Below are 15,516 nucleotides of genomic sequence, written 5' to 3'. Positions count from 1 at the left end.
GATTTGATTATATAGCAATACAAATTACCACATATTAAACTGAAAATAAAATATATTAAACTGGCATTCTTCTCCATTGTGTTTTTCTTTGACTGTGCTGGACAGAGATGCAACTGTCAATTGGAATATTATGTTTACCTCTAGGTGAAATGTCAGTGGTTGATCATCCAGTGGCATCATTCCTCTGTCTATAGAAACATCTTAGTTGATAAACATCAGTTTCTGATAGTGTATGGCACTGCCTAAAGTGGTTGTCAAGAAGTAGTAGCTGCAAGCTACAGAGTCTGCCTGAGCCTGCTAATATCATCTGCATATAATGAGCAGTAACACACACACACACACGAAGATAACTCCACTAGAGTGGGTGAACGCTAGATCGGCTTCCATCTCTTCCACAGCTTGAGCCCCGTCCAAAACCATTATCTGAGTATAGTTTGGAATGTGTACCTCTATGTTCGCTTTGGCTAGAGTCACTGAAGTCTCCTTGGTTCCTTCTGTGTCAGATTTGTTGTTAGGATTAGAAGGCATCAGGAATTAGCTAATAACAAACGGCTTGCTTGAGTTCGTTTCAGATAGATTTGTGGCAGGTGTAGCCGAGCACTCAAACAGGCCGTTGGTTATTAGCTGATTCCCGATGCCTTCTAATCCTAACAACAAATCTGACACAGAAGGAACCAAGGAGATTTTAGTGACTCTAGCCAAAGAGAACATAGAGGTACACATTCCGAGCTATACTCAGATAATGGTTTTGGACGGGGCTCAAGCTTTGGGAGAGATGGGAGCAGGGAGGCAAAGTGGTCTCTTTTCTATTGCCTTCTTAAGTTCTCTTTGGGTACATCTCTATTTATAAGCCAATGCCTACACGCGAGGTAATCTAATTTTTCCTTTTACTCTAAATTCTTTATGGAGGTCTTAATAGAAGGAAATAATGTATGCAAAGTGGTGCCCCAAAAGCTGATCAACATTTATGTTTACAAGATTTGAAAACTTTTAGTTTTGTACCAATTTCTGCTGCTACAAGCGGGTGGAGCTAGTGGTAGTAAATAGCATAAACCTACCTGTTTTGGGGTAAGGGTTCCGTAGAACTACTTTTTTTTGGACAAAACGCCTCCTCTATGTTGGCTATTCTCATAGAAAGGGCTAAGGAAGATGGTCAGGTTGGGGGCCTTTTCCCTCGTTTGGTCGATGAGGTGTGTGTATCCTCCAGTATGCAATTGACACTGACACGATCATTTTGTCTTTTTAAACAACTTTGGGACTAAAATTTAAGAGTGAGCACCTCTGTTTTGGTAAAGACAAAGAAGTGGAGAGTTTGTAGAGGCAATTGTTTGACTGTGAGATGGGTCCCTTACGTTTATGTACCTCGAAATTGTCATTCATCACCGCAAACTCACCAACAAGGAATGGAAAATAACTAAGGACCATTCCGAAAAGAAGCTCAGCTATGGAAAGGGTAAGATTTTTTCATATGGAGGATGGCTTACCCTCATCAATGATGTTCTTACTTTTCAACCAATGTTCACGCTCTCCTTTTTTGAGATACGCAAATAGGTTGTAAAAAGGCTAGAATTTTGCCGCTCTAGATTCTTATGGAAATGTGAGGAGCAGAAGCAAAAGTACAAACTTGCTAAATTGAACATTCTGTGTAGGCGTAAGGATCAAGGTGGCCAGACATTGAAAACCTCAAAATTAAAAACAAGTGCTTACTCAACAAATGGTTATATAAGTTAGTTAACGAGGAAGGTGCTTTACAAGAATTGTTGCATAACAAATACCTGTTTTCCAAATGATATCCCATGTAGATACTAAGCCTAGGGATTCACCATTTCAGAAGGGCTTGATGAAGGCCACACCATCCTTTTTTAAGAGAGATTCTATGGCGATGTCAAATCGACGAGTCTTTAGGAACATATTTAATTGGGTGACACTTCATTTGCTCTACAATATACAACCCTTTAAAATAGTGTTTTCATAAAGGAGGACTCCATGGCCTCTGTTTGATTGGACTAACCCTTTGAACATTCACTTCCCCAAGGCTTTACTTGGTGAAAATTGGAATACGTGGATCTATTAGGTTAGTAGGTTGATGTCGAGCAATCTAACTTAGATGCCAGACATGCTCCAGGAGGTTAACTACTAATGGCGTCTTCACCGTGAAGTCACCGTAAATATAATTTTCCAAAAGCTAATTGACAATTCATCACTTATTTTTGTCAATGCCCGTTTACTACTTTGAGTGGCGCAAGATTCATGTTACCCACAATTTACCACCGCCAACGTGTACTCCAGTTTTTTTGGAAATTGCTAGGTAATTAATTGGAAGGGCAAAATCCATGTGGGAGTTTGTACCATTTTTTGGGCAATTAGGAATGAGTATGTTTCTAATAGATCATCTATTACTATTTTTTACAGGTTATTTACAGAGCTACGACATCAATCCATACGTGGTCATCCCTGTAGTGTGTGGACGTGTTGCACGTTGTTTGTTTAACCAATTTGACTGGCAAACCACTCTTAAATTATGTGTATCTGATGTAAGTCTTGCGAGAACTTCAGATGAGTACTCACAGTTTCTTTGCTACCTCTATTCTTTTTTCTAGATGTTGCGATCAAATGATGGAACCCAGAAGTCATAGGATCCCGAGCTTGGCTACTACGTGGAGATATAGGACCAGGAGTAGTTCAGAGGTCCCAGGTAGGAGGCCTCGCCTTTCGATCTAGTGTCGTTGTTTTGCTCAGCCTTCTTAATGCAAACTTGTCTAAGTATGTCTGTACTCAGATAATATTTGCTTTGATGACTTATGTATTATGGGTCCTTGTGGCCTTGGCTTGTAATACAAAGATTTATGTTTATCTTTGTGTCATGGAGTTGTGCTGTGATATTGACATGAGTTACCGTTCATGATCGTGCATGATGCGTGTATGATTAGTACACGATTATAAATGGGGGCGTCACAGTATTCACACTTGTGATGTCGAACCTCATGTCAAGTGGCTGTGATTTTAGTGTCAAACTTCATGACAAGTGACTATCTTTTGTGGTATTATGAACGATCTGAAATCAATTCTGCGTTCTAATCTCTTATCATCTTTGGGCACCAATATATCTTGCTCTTACCGTAGTTAATTGTTTTCTCTTAGCTTCGTTATTATCCTATTTGAATGCATATGCTAAATCTGGGCTACAACTAACTTACCATTACATGCTTGATCAAAACGTTGGGACCGACACCTCCGTGCCAAGGCACGCTTTCGATCTAGTAACATACTATGCTCCCAAGATTTGGAGCTTCATGGTTCGTCAGGGACTGTGGCTCCGCAATGGGCTCTGCTCGTAAGGGTGTATGTTACTAGACCCTTCGGGGTTTTTGGGTTTTGAAGGCATTGCCAGGTTTTTATTTTTCTTCCTTTTCTGTGTTTTTCACCAGTTTTGACGTTTTTCCTTTTTTTCTCGTTTTTCTTTATTTTTATTTTCACAATGTAGTCACGAATCTATTAAGATACTATACTCCCAAGATTTGGAGCTTCCTGGTGCGTCGGGGACTATGGGTCCGCTATGGCCTCTGCCCATAAGGGTGTGTGCTGCCAGAACCGCCAGATTTTCCGGTTTTAAGAAGGCATTGCTTGGTTTATATTTTTCTTCCTTATGTGTTTTTCACTAATTCTGATGTTTTTTCTTTTTCACGTTTCTTCTTTATTTTTGTATTTTCACATTTCAGTCCATGAACATTTATTAAAAGCCATGATCATTAAAAAGGCTATCAACTTTTTTTAGAAATCAAGAATGTTTTTCAAGTTCATGAATATTTTTTAAATTTTTAAATACTTTTAAAGTTCAGAAACATTTTAAAAGTATGTAAACATTTCTAAATTTGTGAACCAGTTTTGAAATTTGTGAGCATTTTTGAAATTCACACATATTTGTTAAATGTTCATGTTATTCACAACATTTTTTCATACCTAACATTTTTCCTAATATGTGAACTTTGTTTAATTAAACTTCTTCATGTAAAAAAGATACGATAACTGTTTTTTCCTGAGCTAGCAGTGGAGCGGGCGAACAAAAATAGCTAATCGAGCGAGCAGAGCAAGAAGCCGAGCTGAGTGAGGGAGAGCTTCATGTCCTGACCCATGTAAGCATTATAACAAATATTCCACAACTTCAACGTGGAATAATGTCCCAAAGGGCTCACACAACCACCACGAGTTGACACCGAGGCCGAAATGTAAAGACACCATAACCACGTGCCAAACAATTCCACTCTCTTGTCGAAGCAAATGTCTTCTGCAACATCATCTGAACATGATATAAGAAAGAAATAAACACCTCTAGGACATAATTAAAACTCGAGACAACATAGATAAAAACAAAACGAAACATCCAACCACAATAACCTCCTAAAGTACTTAATTTCACGAGTGAAAAACCGGGCGGCGAAGCATGCGTTAGCCTCTAGTGTACATCTAACTCAAAAGGAACCAAAGAGTGTATAGTGTCTTGCCAACACAGACATACCACATATAGATACGCATAATGAGGTATACTACATAAGGAGATCCACAGTCCGGGTAAATGGTCCGGGATGGAGCAGAGGTTTGAGAGAGATGGGAGCAGGGGACAGAGGTAGTGTGGGAAGACTTACTCCATCCGTTCACAATTGTAAGATGTTCTATCTTTTTTTTCCAAATCGAATGTATGCACACACATTTTATGTATTTGCTCACTTATTTCAGACCATATGTAGTTTATATTAAAATATTTTAAATATCTTACAATATAGTAGTGAATAGAGGAGTATTATAATTCTCGCTTTCTTCCTTGATTTCTACGGGAGGGTAGAGCTCCTTATATAGGCCAAGGCTATAAGCAAAGGTATTCAAAATTGGCAACTACTATTATGGATTATTTATGGAGGTTATGCATAAAAAGAAAAGTATATAGATGATCTTTCCAGAAATAAGGATTTTTTTGTGAAATTAGAAATTCAAAAACTTTTTGCAACCCCGTAATGGCATGTAGAAGGCACAATGTCAGTACTCTCTTCGATCCATATCAATTGTCGCGAATTTAGTACTAATTTAGTATAAATTTGTACTAAATCAATGACAACTAATATGGATCGGGAGTATAACAAAACTAAAGCACAACATTGACGAGGTGGGATTTGGGGGTAGTTTTGGAAAATCTGCTTAGGAAATGATGTGCATTTCCAAATAATACTATAATCTTTGGAGGAAGATTAGTTGATACATATTTATTTCTTACCCGCTCAGACCTCCACGCTTATGGAACAACTTACCTCTGTTTAAAACCAACTGGAGCAACCTTTCAAAACCAGGACTCATGATGATATTGTTAACATTGAGTAGAATGTGATGAATATTCTTTTTTTCTTTCTTAGGAAAAGCTTTCGTTTTGTTCATCAAACATCATGGCAACCACACTTGTATATTCAATGGATAACATGTCTATCAGTAAATTTTCCAGGCTTCTTCCTTCGGAAACATATTTATAAAACATGATGGTATGCAACAAGGGAACCAGTAAGAGGATGAACTCGTTCAGTTCAGAATTTCTTTTTCCCGAAAAGGGGATTACCCCGGTCTCTGCATCATAGGATGCACCGTCCCATAATATAAAGAACATTTTCCAAGCTAACATAACTTAAAAAAATGTTCCTATATTATGAAACGGAGGGAGTTTATGTTATGAAACGTGAATCAGGGTCAAGTCATCGAGTTCTAGACAATAAAACAAATAAAAAGAAAACATGATCACAACCTGTTAAACCCGAGATTACATACCTCATCCACATAATCTACGAGTGGGTTGCCATCCAAACAGGTTGAGTACACCATGCACGACCGACTTGAGCTGGCTGTACCCAGAGGCCATAAGCGGCAGCATGTCCACATGCTACAGTGATGACCACATACGGATTAAGGTCATAGCCCTGTAGATAACCTCCAAAGACTATTTTTACAAACTGTACATGATTAGTTGTCTTCTCTCGGATGAGCATATTTTACAGAGAAGTGGATATATTGTTTGTTCATGTAACATGAACTTGAACATGAACATGCATGGTCGGCACTTTAGGTTCGACAGTACAACATGGAGCGGAAACTAGTTGACCAGTCAAGCATTCGAGCCCCTCTTCGCATGCGAGGTTGTGTCCTATCGTGGCGCTGGTGGCGGTCCAAGGGTCCGAAGTTGCCTTGCCATCCGTTCTGGTGCAGTTAGGCTGGTGTAACAGCCCCAAAATTGGGTTATCAATTTTTGTGCTGTTATTCTCTCCTGGCACTCATTTTCAAAATTTTCTCCTGAGTTTGCTGGATGACCCTGAGAAAATTTTGTCATTTCCAACCTTTCAAAATCCTGCTCATGTCTTTTTCAGTGGGCAAGACCTCATTTGCATCAGCTCAATTCCTCTTAAACCCTAATTCCAAATTTTTGGAATTTGGATATGCCCTTGTGATTACAAAGGAGCCACCATTTTCCTTGTTCTGTTGATCCTCCCAATTGATCCCAGAGATCATCCTATATTTCTTAACCTTGAATATGCAAAAATATTGCTAAGTCCAATGCAATATTTTTGAATTATGATTTATTCCTTTTCTTGCCTTTCCGAGGAATAAAATCCAAAGGCATATCTAGCCATCTCCTAAATTCATGAGAATTGGTGGAGTTGATGCTTATGCCTAATCCAAGCTCTGGCAAGTATATTGGCCATAATTAAATAAGGAAAATTGCCTTTTCCTATTTAATGCCAATATTGCATTTCTGCCAATTTCCAAAGGAACTACTATTTTTATAGCAGAGAAAATTCCCACATAAATTGTGGAGCTTGTCCTTGCTATATAATCACTAGTTCCATCCTAATATCATGATTCCACAGTTCAAAATTTGGCACATGATCCCATGCAAGTTTCTGCTTTCTCTGAAATTTTGCAAAGGAAGTGCTTTATTGCTAAGTCCAATTGAGCTGCAATTTGGCAGGGTGTTTAAAATTGTTAAATAACCCATGGATACCAAAGATGAGCTCAATCCATTCACCCTAGCTCCCTGTGCAATGTTTCAAAGTTTCTGACCAGAACACAAGTTTGTGAAGGAAGTACCTTCATAGTGTTTCCAAATGAGATGAAACTTTTCCATCCTCTCAAGTATCTCAAATCATTATCATCCACCCAAATTCAGTTCATTTCATTGAACTATGTGAGCACAGGAGCAATTCTTGTTTTCTGTCCAAATTTTCAGTTTGTGAAGCAAGTATATTTTATCTTGCTCCATTATGGCTGATAATTTTTCCAGGCCTTCTCCTACTCATATAACCTATCTCCAAAAGATTGTGGCTCATTTCACGTGACCAATTGCCCTGAGGATTTTTCTGAAGTTTTTGGACAGAAATGATAGCTGTGAAGGAAGTACCATTTTGGTGAGTCCATTTGGTATGAACTTTTTACAGCATCATGGTATGTTCAAATCATCAGGCTTTTCCAAGTTATAGCCCAATCCATCACTCCTAGTGAGTGTTTCCTCATGATTAAGTTTCTGGGTCAGTTTTGGTGGTTGTACAGCAACTATGGTAAATAGTTGTCCATTTTACCTCAAAACTCCCAGGACCGTAGTCCTTTCTACCCTAAGCCTCCTGGACATCAATTTTACCATTTACCCTCTCTGGTTTAATCTCTAGGATGTTGCCAAGTTTGCAACAACAAACTTGTGGAGCTTGTTTCACTCATCTCCATTTGTCTCTGCCCGATCTTTCACCATGGTAACACTCCACGCTGGAAGGACTACGCGGTAGACATGAACTTACATCAGTAAAAACCCTAGAGCGCGCCATGCCAGTGGTGACTACGTGGGCAGCCAGCCAAAACGGTGGTCTAGCCACTGTTCGCGTCGGCATCGCTGCTCCGACCGGCTCTGGCCTCGCCATTAATGCCCAGCAGTTCCCCCTCGGCGTCGTCTTCCCTCTGGACCTCTGGACCTCTGGCCCCCTTCATTTTCTTCTCCGGCGAGCCGTGCCAACGACGGAAACAGTGCGCTCCTGTGCATCGTCGCCTTCCTCCCCGGTGTCCTCTTCCTCCGTTCGTCTCTGAGCGCTGTCGTCTCCGTGAGCCTCTGGCGCTCGTCCACTTCCCTCCTCGTCGGCTTCCCCCTTCCCCCCCGTGACTGTTGTGGACGGCAGAGCCTCGGCTGTACGCGCTCGGCGGAGACCAGCTCGGGCGCCTTTGCCCCGGCTATAAATAGCCCGCCCTCGAGCCTCTGGAGATCATCAGCAGCCCCTCCCCACTTCTCTACGCCTCCCCAACCCCTCCTCTCATCCCCGGAGTCGCTCCTCGACCTCCACCGTCGCCATAGCCACCGCCTTGGGTCTCGCCCGATTCTGGTGATCCCGAGCTCCCCTCGCCGTTTCTCCGTCACCTCTGCATCCCCCATGCTCCGACGAGCCTCCCCGTGGCCTCGGCCTCTCCTCTTCCCCACCGTAGCCCCGTGTCTGCTGGCGACCGAAGCTCCTCCCCGCCGTGGGCCTTGCTGCTCTCTCTGCAGCGCCTCTCGCCGGCAACAAAGACCTCCGTCCGATGCGCCTCTCCGCCCTGATCTTCTGGGTAGGTCGTGCGCCTCGAGAGGTGGCCGGACGCGCCGGCAATCGCCGTCGAGGCGATCTCGTCCCTCGGCCTCGCTCGATCCCGAGCGGGAGGTTGAAGAAACCAGGCCAGGCGGGCCCTTTCCTGCGCGGCCCCACCTGTCGGCGACCGTAGGGCGTGGCCCCGCTGGCCACGTCGGATAAGTGGCGGCGCCCCGCCGAGAAACCGTTTTCCGTACGCGAAAGTGTATTTCCGGAAGTGCCCTTTCAGTCGCCGAAAGCGTATTCCTCCTCTTCTTCGGGCCAGAATCCGCTTTCCTCTCTGGAAAGCGTATTCCTGAGAAAGAAGCGATTTGTTTTTCTGCCAGGGGCCAGTTTGTAATGATTTTCTTTACAGATAGGTCCCTAGTAGTTAAACAATCATATCTTTTTACCCGTAGCTCCGAATCAGGTGATTCCAAAGCCCACGTCTTCGTTTCGTCGAGCCCGTTCCGTTGATATCATTTCCATAATATTTTCACACAGTGAAAATGACCTTTTTGCCCTTGTCCGTAAACAGCCCCCTCCGAGAAGGAACTGTTTCCGGCAAATCTTTTCGCGATCATTTCGCACTTCTTCCCGGAGTATTTGTCGACCCCCAGGCAAGCCAACCTCTTATCATGAGCCCCGAACTTGCATGTTGACTTTGCGTGCACCTTGTGTGTGTGTAGTTGCAGTTGTTTCGCATCGTTTTCGTCTACAGTTATTCCATTATGCCTGTCATGCACGCTTGCGTTTTCATGATATCTTTGCCATGCTAATTAGAATGTTATTATTAATAATGCCATGTCACTACTCTACTTTATTTGCATGTCATTGTTATAAAATGTTATGAGGATTGTAATGCACCGTTGATATGCTATTACTTGGTATTGTCACGTTCTTTATGCTATAGTTGTGCACTTGAGAAGTTCAATATTTTGTTCATGCATTTGTATGCTGCATGCTCATTGTTGCATTCATGCTCATGATGATGGAGAAGGAATTAAAATGACTTAATAATAACAAACCTCCTCCGTCATCGATGGGATCGAGGCATAGTGCCACCAAATCGAACTTTTTCAGTGCAGCCACATTTGCCTTATGGGAAGGCCTTAATGCGATCTATTGCCGTGCCTCTCGTCGGTGCCTCCCACTAGGGAAGGTTATGGGCGTGCTTACCCTGATCAGGTAAGCGAACATAACCTTGTGTGCTCGTTTTTGAGATTTTTGGTACCAGTCCCCGAGTGGGAGTGTCCCCGAGTGGGAGTTGACCACGACGGTGGTCGGGGTGTCTTTGGTAGACACGGGGCCACCCAGGACCAGCCCGTTGGGGATTGGGTCGGAGTGGCCGGGAGAGCGTCATGGCAGTAGGTTGGTTTCGTCGGAATGCCGTTGGTCCACCCGAATGGGATGACGAGGCCATGGGTTCCATGGTGTGGGTACAGTGTGCTACCTCTGCAGAGTGTATAAAGTCTATCGATAGCAACAGTTCGTAGTAGGTCCCACTATTAGGTCTTGGTCGAAATGGAGGACAAACCGAAATAGTTAAGTTGGTAAATAAATATGTGATAACAAGAATATGGTAACTTGAACTATGAGATAGTCGTGAGAAGTCACGACGATGTTTTGATATGATCACGAGACGAGGTCTCGATAAGTGTTGGAGACCAAGTGTTGGTCATGGTTGTGATCGCCAGAAAGATCACCGTTCGGTTGCGAGGCAACCCGTTGGTAAGAGAGTCCGAGGGACTCAGTGCACAAGTTTGGTTGCATTGCATGAGTAATATGTTGCATTTAAAAACCAAGGCAGAACACAAGATGGTTGCATAAAGTTAACATATTATGTCTGCATTGGATATGATCGGTAATTTATTTTCAGCATAGTTTCATGATGTCATGCCATGCTTTGATTTATATGTTAATTATGCCATGACTGAGATGATATGCTTTGCTATTGCCATGTTAGAAGCATGTTTTGATATGCCATGTTATTGCCATGTTAGTAGATGCTATGATGTGGTTCATGCTCAGTTGATCTATATCATGCCATGTTAAGTAATTGATATGAGATAGGTTGTTGCATACGCTTGGTTCTTGCCTTGTCTTCTGCTTGTTTGGATGCTATGTATTTGGTTGTCTTGCGAGTACATTCAATGTACTGACCTGGCGTGTCATGCCAGTTTTGTAGGTCATACCCGAATTGTTCGCTTGATCCGTCGTGCTAGGCCGTAACCTTGCCAGTCCTGTGAGTTGTGGAGCCCAGCCAGAGTTGTCATGCTGCCAAACCAAGACTTTCGCCGCCATTTTTATCAAACTTCCGCTGTCATTTAATAGCCTTAGGGCTATGCCAGATAATTGTATTCATCAATGATGTAATCTCATATATATGTATTTGATGAATATTTTTGTACCTGGAATGTTGTATTATGGATCTGTCCTGCGTCAGGTGTTATCCTGGGCTGACGTGCGAAGGCCCTCCATGCGGATCGGGGTGCCATAGCTGGTCGTAATGAGAGTAGCTAGTATCATGCATGCCATTCCCTCGATATAAGGTATCACATATTATAAGCTCCAGGTCTGATCACTGTCCCATTTTTGTTGAGGTATTGGGTACTCCCCGGGTGGGTAGATTTGTTAATCAGTTGAAATATGAATCATATTGGGAGAGGGAAGGTGGGGCATTGGATGACTAGATTAGTGCTTGTTGGAATAGAGAGTCTAATATTAATGATCTTGAAGATATTGCAAATAAGTTAGACAAATTAATGAAATCTCTTCATGGGTGGAGTTGGGTTCATATTGGTTATTTGCCAAAGAAAGTGGAGTGGGCTCGTAAAAGACTAAATGTGTTGTTTAGTAGGAATGATCATTCTGCAGTGATGGAAATGAAGAAAATTCTTATAGAGATGGATGAACTTCTTATAAAGGAAAAAACTTTATGGAAGCAAAGATCTCGTTTGGATAAGATAAGAGGAGGAGACTGTAATACTAATTATTTTCAGAGAAAGGCTTCCTGGAGAGCAAAGAAAAATTATATTGTTGTACTAAGGAAGGATGATGGGTATCTCATGGAAAATCTGGAGGAGATGAAAGGTATCACAAACTCGTTCTTTACTTTATTCTGGTGATGACTGAGTTGATCCGTCCCATATTATTTCATCAGTCAAACCCCTTATCTCTGATGATATGAATGATGATCTTTGCAAACCGTTTTCAGAACAAGAGATTAGTGATGCGCTTTTTCAAATGGGACCGTTAAAAGCTCCGGGACCGGATGGTTTTCCTGCAAGGTTTTTCCCACAGAATTGGGGTTTGATCAAAGAGGATATTGTTAAGGCTACCAACAGTTTTTAATTCTGGAATTATGCCAGAGGGGATTAATAACACAACTATTGTTCTCATCCCAAAAGTTAAGAATCCTCAGTCTATTAAAGAGTTTAGGCCGATCAGTTTGTGCAATGCTATCTATAAGATTATTTCCAAGTGTCTTGTTAACAGACTGCGACCGCTCCTTGATGGTATGATTTCGCCTACTCAAAGTGCATTTATTCTGAGAAGGTTAATTTCTGACAATGCTCTCATAGCTTTTGAATGTATCCATTCGTTGAGTACGCTGAAAGATTTCAGAGGGGAATTTTGTGCATATAAGTTGGACTTGGCGAAAGCCTATGATCGGGTGGACTGGCGTTTCTTACAATGTATGATGGGGGCTTTGGGTTTTGCACCGACGTGGATAAATTGGATTATTGCATTTATTACATCGGTGAAATTTGCGGTGCACTTCAATGGACAGTTGTTGGAGACATTTTCACCTACTCGGGGGCTCGGGCGGGGAGATCCTTTATCCGCGTATTTGTTCCTACTTGTTGCCGAGGCACTTTCTTTACTACTTAATGATGCTTCTGCAAGGGGAGCTCTTCAGGAGTTTCATTTGAATAGACAAGCTTCAGGTATTTCTCACTTGTTGTTTGCGGACGACAGTATGTTTTTTTAAAGGCTCCATTGATCAAGCAGTTGTCATTAAAAATATTCTGACGGAGTACGAGAAAGGGACTGGGCAGTTATTAAGTCCTGATAAGTGTTCCCTGATGTTTGGGAAAAAGTGCAGTTTGGAGAATCAAGTGGCTATAGTGGTAATCTTAAAAATTACGGTCGATGGGTTCGAAGATAAATATCTTGGACTTCCGGTTCCTGAGGGAAGAATGAAAGCTGGTAAGTTTCAATCTACTAAAGAAAAGGTTTTGAAAAGGCTCTCTGACTGGATAGAGAAATACGCTTCTTGTGGGGTGAAAGAAGACTTAATAAAATTAGTTATTCAAGCTCTACCTGTGTATGTTATGGGTTTTTTTAAGTTCCCGGCTTCCCTTTGTGAGGAGTTAACCCAGATTTTCAGGAATTTTTTGTGGGGAGATGAGGAAGATCGAAGAAAAACACATTGGTTAGCATGGGACAGATTAACAAGGTCTAAAGGTAAGGGGGTATGGGATTCCGGGATCTCAGATTATTTAACCAAGCCCTCTTAGCCAAACAAGCGTGGAGGTTATTGGTTTATCCAGATTCGTTATGTGCTAAGCTGATGAAGGCAAAGTATTACCCTTAGGGACATATTCTTGATATAGTGTTTCCTCAGTTTGCATCAGTGACTTGGCAAGGTATTATGCATGGTCTAGAATTGCTTAAGAATGGTGTCATTTGGCGGGTGGGTGATGGATTTAGCATTAATATTTGGAGGGATAATTGGTTATCCAAGAGCACTGGCCTTAAAATTTCAGCTAAAAGGCATAATACTAGATTGAAGTGGGTCTCTGATTTGTTCTTGAGCGGGAGAAAGGTATGGGATGAAAATTTGATTAAGTATCTTCTCTATCCCCATGATGCAAAGGAGATTCTTAAGATTCGTATTCATGCTTATGGGGATGGGGATTTTATTGCGTGGCACTATGAGAAGAACTGTATATTTTCCGTTAAAAGTGCGTACAATTTGGCACTTAAGTTAAAGGATAGTCAAGATAAATTGGGTCAATCTAGTGGTGATCCATGCAGAGAAAGAAGGCTCTGGAATTTAATTTGGAAGGCTAATACCCCTCAGAAGATAGGGATTTTTGCTTGGTGGGCCGCAACCGATAGCTTGGCGGTCCAGACCAATAGAGTTAAGCACCATTAGATTACTTCAGGTATGTGCTCTATTTGTGGATTAGAAGATGAAAGCACTTTTCATGCCCTCGTTACTTGTTCTAAGGCTCATGCTCTGCGACTGGCCTTGAGAGAATCGTGAAATATTCCTGATGAAGAGTGGTTCAAATTCTTGGGACCAGATTGGCTATTGATTTTGTTGGATCATTTGAGCTTGCAACAGCGAGAGCAAGTTTTGTTTCTTTTCTGGCGAGCCTGGCACCTGAGAAATAATTTAATTTTTCAAAATGGGAAGGAATCCATTGCTGCTTCTGCAATTTCTGTGGTAAACTACTGGTCTTCTTTTACGTCCTGTCACGGCACTGTCGAGGTTGTTCCTAGTAACAAAGGTAAAGGAAAAAATGGGAGGTGCTACACCAGTTTTCGCAACATCACAAGAACAGGTGGGATGGAAACCTGCACCAGATGATTATATCAAGATCAATGTCGATGCCAGCTATGTGGAGAGTATGAGTGCGGCCAGTATGGGGGTGTTAGGAACTCATCTGGTGAAGTTATTATTTCTTCGTGGGACTTTCTGGGTCAGTTTTACAACGTGAATGAAGCTGAGCTACGTGCTTGTCTGGCAGGCCTTTATATCGGTATTACTCTTCACCGGTCCATTATTTTGGAGACTAATTGTGCTTTTGTCCATTCTTTCCTTGCAAATGAGAATCTTGACAGGTCTCCGCTTGTTGATCTGAAGAAAGAAGCCTTGAGTATATTGAGGATGCTCAAGAATTTTAAAATTGCAAAAATTAATAGACATGCCAATAAGGTGGCTCACGAAATTGCGAAGTTTAGCTTTATAAGTAAATCTGATGGGATTCTTCTCAATAGTGTTCCGCCCTCTGTGGCGAATTTTGTAATGAACGATTGTAATAACATGATTAATTAATTAATATATGGGGGGTTTTTTAAAAAAACTAGACAATTTTGATGAGGTGGCATAGAATTAAATGAAAAGAGAGAGGGTTGAGTATCATATCATGATACCGTACCATAATACATGTTATGCTACTACGTGTTATACATGGCAATAAATAAAGTCATCTATGATACTCATATATGATACTATGCATTAGGGAGGTACTATCATACACTAGTACTCCCATTACGACCAGCCTTATACGTGTATTGAGAATGCTACTATCGGTGGTGGTCCACATGGTCAAACTTGTTCGAAAACCCAGACACCAGATGTCTCGTTTGATGCACAAATTCATGACAATGCATATGAGCCTTAGTGCTTCAAACTTTGCAAAGCTTAAGGCCCCATTTGATAACAAAGTATTTTCTAAGTATTTTGAGAATACTACAGTTTTTAAGATTATCATAGTTTTATTTACAATGAGGTGTTTGGTTGCCTCTAACAATTGTGGTTTTAATACTACACTACTGGCCAAACTATGGTTTTTTTCTCTGCATAAAAGAAAGAACCTAAGACCTCTTTTTTTAAGGGACAATTCCATTTCTCCCCCTAACTTGAACCCACACCTGGCATTTACCCCTAATTTTTGAGTATACTCAAAAATACCCCTCTTCCGTCTGGTACTGTTATAGGAATGCCCTTCCATGCCGTTTCCGTCGGGTTAAAGGGCTTTGACCGTCTCCACGGCGTTTTTTGGACAATTATGCCCCTCCATACAAGTGGGGCCAATCAGTAGAAAAAAAATTGACGCCCTCCTTCAACCTCCCGGCGCACAGGAAACGGAAGAGAGGAGCTCGGGCT

General features: G+C 41.7%; 1 long non-coding RNA gene across 1 annotated transcript; it reads left to right on the top strand.

The window, feature by feature from the left end:
• The first annotated feature begins 8,300 nt into the window (after positions 1 to 8,300).
• Positions 8,301 to 11,022, top strand: LOC141022101 (uncharacterized). The gene is made up of 2 exons (XR_012182953.1): positions 8,301 to 9,042; positions 9,151 to 11,022. It is a non-coding gene; the product is annotated as an uncharacterized lncRNA (long non-coding RNA).
• The last annotated feature ends 4,494 nt before the right edge of the window (positions 11,023 to 15,516 follow it).

Source organism: Aegilops tauschii, chromosome 1 (genome assembly GCF_002575655.3).
Source record: "Aegilops tauschii subsp. strangulata cultivar AL8/78 chromosome 1, Aet v6.0, whole genome shotgun sequence".
Classification (NCBI taxonomy): Eukaryota; Viridiplantae; Streptophyta; class Magnoliopsida; order Poales; family Poaceae; genus Aegilops; species Aegilops tauschii.
This window is presented reverse-complemented; position numbering and strand designations above follow the sequence as displayed.